Raw genomic sequence first — 9782 nt, 5'->3', positions numbered from 1 at the left:
TGAGTTAAAGTGTGTTTTTGTGTGTGTGTGGCGTGTGAGGGGGGGGGGGGAAGGAGTCTAAAAACCGCGTATACGTGAACGACAATGCACCTGTAGTGTAAGGATTCGTGGGTCCTACGAGTATAAATTGAACCGTGCTCAGCTCGGATTTGTTTGTTTAGCGACGGTGGGTTAAGAGGAGAGACGTTACGAATAAAGGTGCTCAATGATCGGCCCCCGACAGAAGTGAGTAATATAAAAATAATTGGCAAAAAGTGACCCTATAAGGCTACGTATTATGGACCCAGCTTCTTAGCTGCAGCCTACAGGTTAAAGTTAATTGATAAATAATCACAGAATTTACTTAAAATATTTACTCGTATAAATTACACGTGCAGGAGAGGAGATCCTAGCCGCTGTTATCTTTTTACTTGGGTGATTCAATAAGATCTGGAATACGCGTAGTTGCTGCTTACTACAGAGAGCGATAGTCTTTTTTAATTTACCAAATCATCCTACACGTGAACAACGCCCACATTTCTTTCAAGGGAACCATTAATTCTAAATTAGCATCAAGTAAGTGAGCTGCTAATTTCTCACTTAACCTACGCAAGTTATGTTAATCATCGTTTTGAAATTTGGAGTGTCTATTAAGCTGGAAAAAAATAGGTGATTTTACATAAATATAACCTTTTAACTCAATAATAACCAGGTACTCTCTCACCTAATATTATCGATCTAGCACCTTTTATAATACAGTAACAATAAAGCGCAGATCGTAAGTAGCGTCTTCGCGAGGTTCTATCCGAGTTGTTACCACGTAAGGAAAGACACGGATGGCTAAACTCTAACACGTACAGAAGGTGCAAATCAACCGTCCTTCTCCCACATTGATTACCACCCGTCTCCTCCTCTCCACTCTTCCTATAAATAACACGCTCAACACAACCATAAAATCACACTCAAATCTCAAATTCTATCATTCTTCTTATTCAATATTTCTATTAAGAATATAAAATATGTTTACTATATTATATTATTTAATAATTTATTATTTTATTAAATTTTATTGTACTAATTTTTATTACTTTTTACAGTTATAAAATGGAAGGAGCGTTGCTACATGTAGATGAAAATCATATCTCGAGACATTTTGCCGATACGGTAAGAATTTTAAATTGTGTTATTTTAATTTTTGTGATTGTTTTATTTATTTATTTTTTAGTATTAGTTTATATTTTAATTTGTATACTATTTATTACATTAGGAGAGAGATCGTATATTATATTCATTTATTCGTAACGTTAAGTTAGAGATACCTACTCATGTCTGATTGTATTTAGCCGAGGTTGGATTCAATCACGTAGCAAAATATAAAGGTAACTTTAACCTTGAACTCAACCTTATTTCTGCATTGGTTGAGATGTGGAGACCAAAGACACACATTCTATCTTTCGTGTAGAGAATGCACTATTGCGCTAGAAGATGTTTCTATACATTTGAGGCTTCCAATATATGAGGATGTGATTTATGGGTTGGCGGATGGTGACTGGCATTCATTGTGTGATGATTATCTTAGAGGTGTCCCTCCTAATTTTAATGGTGGTCGAATACCGTTAAATTGATTGGACACAACTTTTAAACATTTGAGTCATGTCACCTCCGAGGAACAAGTTAAAATGTATGCATGGGTTTGCATGTTACAGCTTATAGGAGGGATCTCGATGCCCGACAAATCGCACAACCAAGTTTATTATATGTGGTTGCGTCACCCCGCAAATTTTCACGTTGCTAGCGCACTCAGTTGAGGCTTTACAGTTTTGACATTTCTATATAAGCAAAGTGTATCGAGCAACTGGTTATAAAAAAATACTATCGGTGGATGTTTATTTCTTCTCCAGACTTAAGTATGGTATTGCATACCCTTTTTATGTTCGGTCGTGAAAAAATCGTTGGTCTTCCCCCTATTGTTGATGTAATTTCAATATTGAATTCGAATGTAAAATTTATTGTTGAGTTTATAATGAAATTTTTTCATTGAATAGGTGGTTAAGTGCAAGAAAATATAATCGGGATTTACCGAATAAATTGAAAGAAATTCAACTACTCATTGATCAGAAGGTTGGTACAAAGGTATATATTTAAATTTTATTATTTACTTTTGATTATATTATATAATTAGATTATTAATTTGATAAGAATTATATATATTTATTTTAATTTCAATGGGCTCATTATTCTACTGAATAAATGAGGATTTGCATCTTTCGTTACTTGAGAGGTCCATCATATGGCTGGATGGTGGTGGTCCTTATGTTATGTTATGCTATTAATGAGTGACATTCTACTGATCATGTACTCCGCTAATTTGGTTTTGTACAATCTATTTTGAATGCACCTAAGTACATACCATTAATAGACGAGGCAAAAAAAAAGTCGACTAACTGCTGAAATACATCGATTGGGTAATGATATGGGAGGATCGATGTGGCACATTCCTCGTACGGAACCCACTTATGTGGATTATTATTCAGTTGCAGATGAATATTATGAGTGATTCAACACGAACGGAAAACATTTCCTACTTTCTGATAAAACAAAAGGCGAAAGCATTCACCGACGCCAAAAATGTCGTCCACCATCACATAATCATCATCATCCGACTCGTGGACGGAGAGCAGAAGCTTCATACTCATCATCAATTGCAACATCGGAACCATCATAGCAACCATCGTTTACACCGGTGTACATTTCGCAGTCGTTTCAGATGACACCGTAGTCTTATTAAATAACACTGCATCCATTTCATATACCGCCGCAGCTAGGTCAAACGCCACCGCTTCCATATCAGGTGCCACCATAGCTTGGTCAGATGGCACCCCTGCAGGGTGTATACCGTATTTGTGAGAATTTCATCTACATCATCATCATTGGAGTTCATATTGAACCGTGATGATTATGACTGAATGAATAATCCAATCTCAACACCATCAGTACTTGGCTCATGAAGAGGTTTTTCTGGTGGAGATGAGGGTTCCTCCACGATGCCGACATTTAGGTCGAACAAGCTGGTAGTTAAATGCTTTCCAATTTAACTTTAAGCCATATCGACATTGAGGTCGAAGAAGCTCGCAGTTTAATGTTTTCCCCTGGAACTTGAAGACATCGTGTCAAATGAGTATTGCACATATTGTTGCATTGAGGGCATCTCCATATTCAAGTCAAAGAATTTGGAAGATGAATGTCTTCCCCTTGAACTGGAAGAAAATTTGCCATACGAATTATTTGTGTAGCCACCTCGGTATAGATCGTAACAAGTTGCTGATGAATGTATCCCCATTAAACTTGATGGGATGACACTATGATGTGAATTTCCTATTAACGAGTTAAAATCATTACACATTACTTGAATTGAGTTGCCAACTTGATCAACTTGTTAAGTTAGCCAATGATGGAGTATAATGGCATACCACGAACCGCAGACACTTCAACAAATATCGCACACATCTGTGTATCGGCGTCTGAATATTGATTCTGAGAATCAACCATCATAGCAACATCGTCATCGTTTGAGAGTTCGAATGTAGTATAAGTTAACAAAAATACTACGATTGAAAATCTGTACTGAAACGAGGACAATCTTCTAGTACTTTCAACATGAACTTTATTTGAAATTTTAGTGATCAGCTCATCAAGAGTTATGTTTCTCTTGAAGGATATTCTGACAGAATAATTACCTACGAAGACGCCGTCGGTTTCATATTCCTGAATTTTTTCATCATAGTAAACAATAGTTGAAATACATATCATTTCGAGAGTTAAAAAGATTGAGAGTCTTATATCTAAAAAAAACAATAGTTGAAATACGTCTAATTAAATAAATATTATATAAATTAAAATATTAACTAATCAAAAAATCAAAACAATTCATAATAATTTAAATAACATAATTTCATATTGTTACCGTATCGGCAAAATGTCTCGAGGTATGATCTCACTTTCTAATTTTACAACCGCAAAAAATAATACAAAATAATTAGTAAATAAAATTTGTTCAAATAATTAAATATAAAATAAATATAATATAATAAAAAATAGTTTTACCTTATAAAAATAATAACAAAACCTACTTAGCTTGATAGAATAAATTGATAGAAGTGAGAATAAAAAAATAATTTTGGTGTGGTGATAATTGCATTAAGAGGAGTTGTTATTTATAAGGGAGGGGGAGCGTTTAAAAGCTGAGTTTTCAGACTCGGGTAATAATGGAGTACCAATAATTAAACGTGCATAATGAAATGCACAGATCATGATAAGTGCTTTCCGTACGTGTTATATGTTAAGCGAAGGCGCGAATGACGATCCGCTCCTTAATTTACGTTGCGCCATCTCAGACAGAACCACACGAAGGCACGACTGATGATCTGCCCTTTGTTTTCACATTGTAAAAAAAACGTGCTAGATCGATAATATTAGAGAAAATGATATCTGACATTTAATTATTGATTTTATGCGAATATTTCGGTAAAAACACAAAAAAAAATATGAAGAGATTAAAAAAGGAAAACTACTTCTCGGGTGTGTATTCTGAACCTGGCAGTCTCTGTGTTGTACAGTGTAAAATTTTTACATTGTGTGAATAATAAATAAATAATTAGGCGGGATGATGATGATGATCTCACTGTTATCAATCAGAGAACCTGAGACCATCTCTCTCTCTTCCAATATGCTCACATACGCACGCATAAATCTCGGTCCTTGAGCAACCAACTTTGCATTTGCATTTATGATTTTACTGCCCTACTCTCCTATGTACACCCCTTAGAATTTTGTGTAGGGTTGTTTTTCCGAGAAACTACTTTTGGATTTCTTTTTTTTCCCAGTTTTGGAAAGTTTTTCAGGTGCATATTTGAGGCCCTCGTTGCCCATTCCTTTGCCTTCCATTCAAAACCACGACCCATTAGTTTGTTGTTGCGAACTACAAAGCCTTTTGTTCTCTCCTCTTATTTTTCTCATTGCAAGACAAAAGAACTGGGTTGGAAGATGCTGACAGTTGAGGAACTTCTGCGTGAACTCGCTGGGGAAGAAGTAAACGAGCAGGGTTTGCCTCCGGGGTTTAGGTTTCACCCCACTGATGAAGAACTTGTGACCTTTTATTTGGCTTCGAAGGTATTTAACAGAACCTTCTGCGGAGTGGAGATTGCTGAGGTTGACCTAAACAGATGTGAACCATGGGAGCTTCCAGGTATTTATATATAAATATTAACCAAAGTCAAATATGAATATGTTGATTGTTCATATATGAAATTATCCAAGAATGTTCTCAGCATGGATATACATGCTTGAATAGATTCCTTAGAATCTTAGAAAACTTTCTGTTGCTTTCCTCTCAGCCAAGCCTAAGGAGATACTCCTCTTTTCCTCTTTTTGGGATAAGCTTTAAATGCTGGTTTCTTTGCTAAAGGGGCCTATTTAAGCTGCAGTTTATGAATTAGAGTGACTTGTGATCTTCAAATACCTCGATAATCTTACTGTATCTCGATTATGTTGTTAAAAAGATGTGGGCAATGGCCGTAGGTTTCATGGGTGGAATTTGCATTGTATATTCATTTATATGTATGTAATAAGTATGTTGCCGGGAAATCCTGCATAATAACAGAATAACCCTAGCTAGAGAGTTCAGGTGTAGTAAACATTTCCACCAAAATGTGGGAAACATGTTGGGTTTATTGCAATCTTCCTTGCGGACAATTTAAATTATAAAATTTAAAGACACGGTCGTTGTCTCATTGTCAAGCAGTATATCATTAATATCCTGACTGTATTAATAAATGTTGTACAACTTGTTGGAGAAGTATATATGTATTAATGTATATGTATGTTAATAAATATAATGTCTATCTTCAGTTGGTGGTAAAGTGAATAAGGTGTTTGTAACCAAAAAATAAAAAAGTGAATAAGGTGTGGCGATTATTATTTGAGATGAATGATGAACAGATATGGCAAAAATGGGGGAGAGGGAGTGGTACTTCTTCAGCCTGAGGGACAGGAAATATCCGAGCGGGCTGAGAACCAACAGAGCCACGGGAGTCGGGTACTGGAAAGCCACGGGAAAAGATAGGGAAGTGTACAGTGCTTCAAGCGGAGATCTTGTGGGCATGAAGAAGACCCTTGTTTTCTACAAGGGCAGAGCACCCCGTGGGGAGAAGACCAAATGGGTCATGCATGAATACCGCTTGGACGGCGACTTCGCCTGCCGCACCACCTGCAAGGTAATCGGGTTCCTCCGCCACACGTGGGAATATCATCTCATCTCGATCGAAGCTCTCTTTGTCGCTTACTGGGTTTGACTTATTAGATATTGTCATTGAACTGATCATCTGCACTGGTAGGGGCATGGATTATGGTGTTTGTGTTTGTTTGCATTCCGACTTTACAACTTTCACCTTATTATTAACCACTCCAGCTAGCGGGGTAGCTTTTTGATTTGATTGGTTTTGGTTTTCACTCCATCGCTGCTATTTGGCTGCAGCAGTTGGAGCTGCCATTTCTGCATTATCTTTTTCCTTTATCTAAAATAATTTAACAGGGTTTAAAATTTATACTTTCTTGCAGGAAGAATGGGTGATTTGCAGAATATTTAACAAAACGGGTGAGAAGAAAAATGCTCTTGGTCAAGGACAAAGCCATATGATGGCAGTATCCTCGTCGTCAACGACTTTCTTGCCTCCGTTGCTTGAATCCCCTGCTTCAGCATCGTTTTTAGAGTATCAAACTCAAACCCTAATGCAAGCGCACAATTCTTCTCTGATTCACCGCCAAGAAAATGACTTGATAAACCCCGTTGCCCCACAATCACATTCTCGGCTCGAACCTTCCCACGGGTTCCTTTCAGCCACTTCCACCATTACTAGTAGTGGCACAACCGACGAGCACACTTTGACAAACGGTAACAGCTCATCAGCATCGATGCTCTTCAAGTCCCTACTCTCACATCAAGGTTGCTTCTCGAGGGAACAAGCTACTATTCCCAAACAGTGCAAGACGGAGGCCAACTTTTCCCGTTTAGATAACAAGACCAGCTTGAACTGGATGGACAAGATTCATCCGAACCCGGCATGTCAAAATCCCTGGTGGTTTGATATGGATTCTAGCGTGTTGGGGTTTTCTGAAGGTGCTGTTACGGCCCATGAAATGTCCACTATCAATGGCTTTCAATAGGGCCAGCGCTCGAATGATTTTAAATCCTCCCATCACAGCGTCTGGAGAATCCTGGCCGCTAGATTGTTAAGAACTTTTATGTTGTTAGGAATAGGATCTCTTTTATCATCTCTATGTATGTACATATTAGCATAATCGAGCAATGGGTTTTAATTGCTCTGTGTTTTACGTGTATCTTAAGCACTTTATAAATTTATCACATAAAATATTTTGTAAGCACGTTGAGTTGTCGGTGGCCTTGCAATTCATGTAGAATTGTGGGCTAGAGTAGGGTGTAATTCTGTGGAATATATATATATATTCCTCAATAACAGGCTAGGCCCATCAACCCCATGCAGTGCAAACTTTTCAGTCTTACGTAGTAAACAAAAATTCCACATAAACAAGTTTTAGACCTTGGAAAATTTCAGATACTACGGTATTTAGGTTTCTTCTTTCGAAGTATGGGACCAAAATATATTTTGCGAAAAACGAAGGACTTAAATATAACTTCCTAATTCTTATCTCATGGCCAAAAAATAAGGCCATAAGAACTACTGGGATTTCGGGAAGCAATTATGAAATCAAAATATATCCACTAAAGCATCATTTAAAATATCTTCAAATGATTAAAATAAATTTAAATTTTAGTGATTAAATAAAATTTACCTTCTTTTATTCGACAAAATCTTAGAAGAAAAGCCAAGTCGTATGAAAAGCTAAAAGCTGCAGGTGATGAGCAGCAGGGAAAATGATATGTATGGGGGGGGGGGTTGAGCGGCGATGGGCAGGTTTTATTTGATGTGACGGCGTGGATGGGATGGGATGTTTTAAAATGTTTGACGTCACGTATAGGGTAGATTGATGCCTTATAGGGATGCGGGGAATAGGGTCCTTTTAGTCTTGTACCTAAGTTTAGTAGGGGTACTGTGTAGGAGGACAAGGGGCTTTGTGCACAGAAATGATCATATACCCAGAAACGAACATTTATGAGGCATTGGTCATTATTGGATTTACTATTCTCATCGTCGATTTCTTGGGCAATTATTAATGATCATACCAGACATAAGATTCAATCTTCTCGATTCAATTTTTTAGACATTTTTACTTAAAAATCACCTAACAATCAATAATTATTTATTAAGTATTTTTTAAAAATATTATCGATTTAGTATCTATTTTGATAGAGTGATAATAAAATATATTTTAAGATACGTGTCTCCACACAAGAAATAATCTTTATTCTATAGAGGTGTTATATCATTATTCATCCCTCATCAACAATATAGTTGCTACTGTTGATGATGAGAGTAAGAAAGAAGAGAAAGTTATACGAAAAAACTCTTATCGAGATAAACAGTTGTTGTCTTATGAAACATATTCAAGATGCAGACATCGATAAACATGTTTAGTTTATAACATTTTTATCTAATTTTCTTTGTTTATCTTTAAATGTACTAAATTATGAACTTCCTATTTATTTTGTTTCTTATTGTAGTTATTATTTAATTGTTTGAATTATAATGTTTGTATTCAATTGTTTTAATTATTTTTACTATTTAGTTTGTAATATTTTTATTTAATTTTCACTTAAGTAACCATTACTTGCTGATGCTCAAATGACATTAATTAAAAATAAACGAAAATGAAAAACACAAATTGAGATTTCAAGTAACGATTATGGGATGATAAAAGAGATGCCATTGTGACTTAGGTTTCTACGATGCCTACATATTTTGTTTTCTTTGGATATCTCTCGAACATCCATATTATAATGAATTTGAGTGGATTTTGGATAACTTGTCTCCCTCAATTAGGATAGATCTGGTACAATCGGAAGTCAATTCTAAACCTCATCTGAGACTTTTTTATTATCTATTCGGAGAACTCAAATTCATATACCTTAAATGTAGTTGTAAGTCGGTATACAAGAACCACAAAACGATTATAGTCTTGGTGTGATTTAAGTGTTTTATGAGAGTATTTATAGGAGGGGGACGACCGGTTGGACAATATTGGAAGGTACGGATCATGATCCGCCACATGTCAAATTCCTCGAAAGGTGCAAATTACAATCTACGTTTTTCCACCGTACGAACCCCATGAAGGTACGCTTTACGATCCGCACATTCCGTCTACGTGCAAGGTGCGAATATTGAAACACACTTTATTATCACTCTGTCAAAAAAAATGTTAGATTAATAATATTTGAAGAAAAAATGTGTGATAGATAATTATTGATTGTTTGGGTGAATTTGAGGTAAAAACGCCCATTTTTTACTCTCTTGAATCTGAAACCTATGACATAGGTTGGAAAGAACAAATATTTCTAAATTATATGGATGTGTACATGAACAACTAAAATTAATAGAAGATATAGACTGAAGATTTAAATTTTAACTGTAAACAATTTTCATTTCAGATATTGATTTGCCAACAGGGAAACTGCAGGGCTATATGATTATTTCTCGGGTCATATAGGCAGCAGGCAAAGATACGATAAATCCATGATTTTAGTCCATCCCGGAGAAAGATGGAAGATAGGCTGAAAATGCAGCATTCCATTCTGCAACAGGGCCATACAGTACAGAAGGGGAAACCCC

At 36.1% G+C, this 9782-nt stretch overlaps 1 pseudogene; it reads left to right on the top strand.

Moving 5' to 3' along the window:
• The first annotated feature begins 4806 nt into the window (after positions 1–4806).
• On the top strand, positions 4807–7288 carry LOC120194651 (annotated as a pseudogene).
• The last annotated feature ends 2494 nt before the right edge of the window (positions 7289–9782 follow it).

The sequence above is a fragment of the Hibiscus syriacus genome, unplaced genomic scaffold (assembly GCF_006381635.1).
Source record: "Hibiscus syriacus cultivar Baekdansim isolate YM2019G1 unplaced genomic scaffold, ASM638163v2 tig00117000_pilon, whole genome shotgun sequence".
In the NCBI taxonomy this organism is placed as follows: Eukaryota; Viridiplantae; Streptophyta; class Magnoliopsida; order Malvales; family Malvaceae; genus Hibiscus; species Hibiscus syriacus.
Note: the sequence above shows the minus strand (reverse complement) of the source record. Positions and strands in the feature narration are given on the sequence as shown.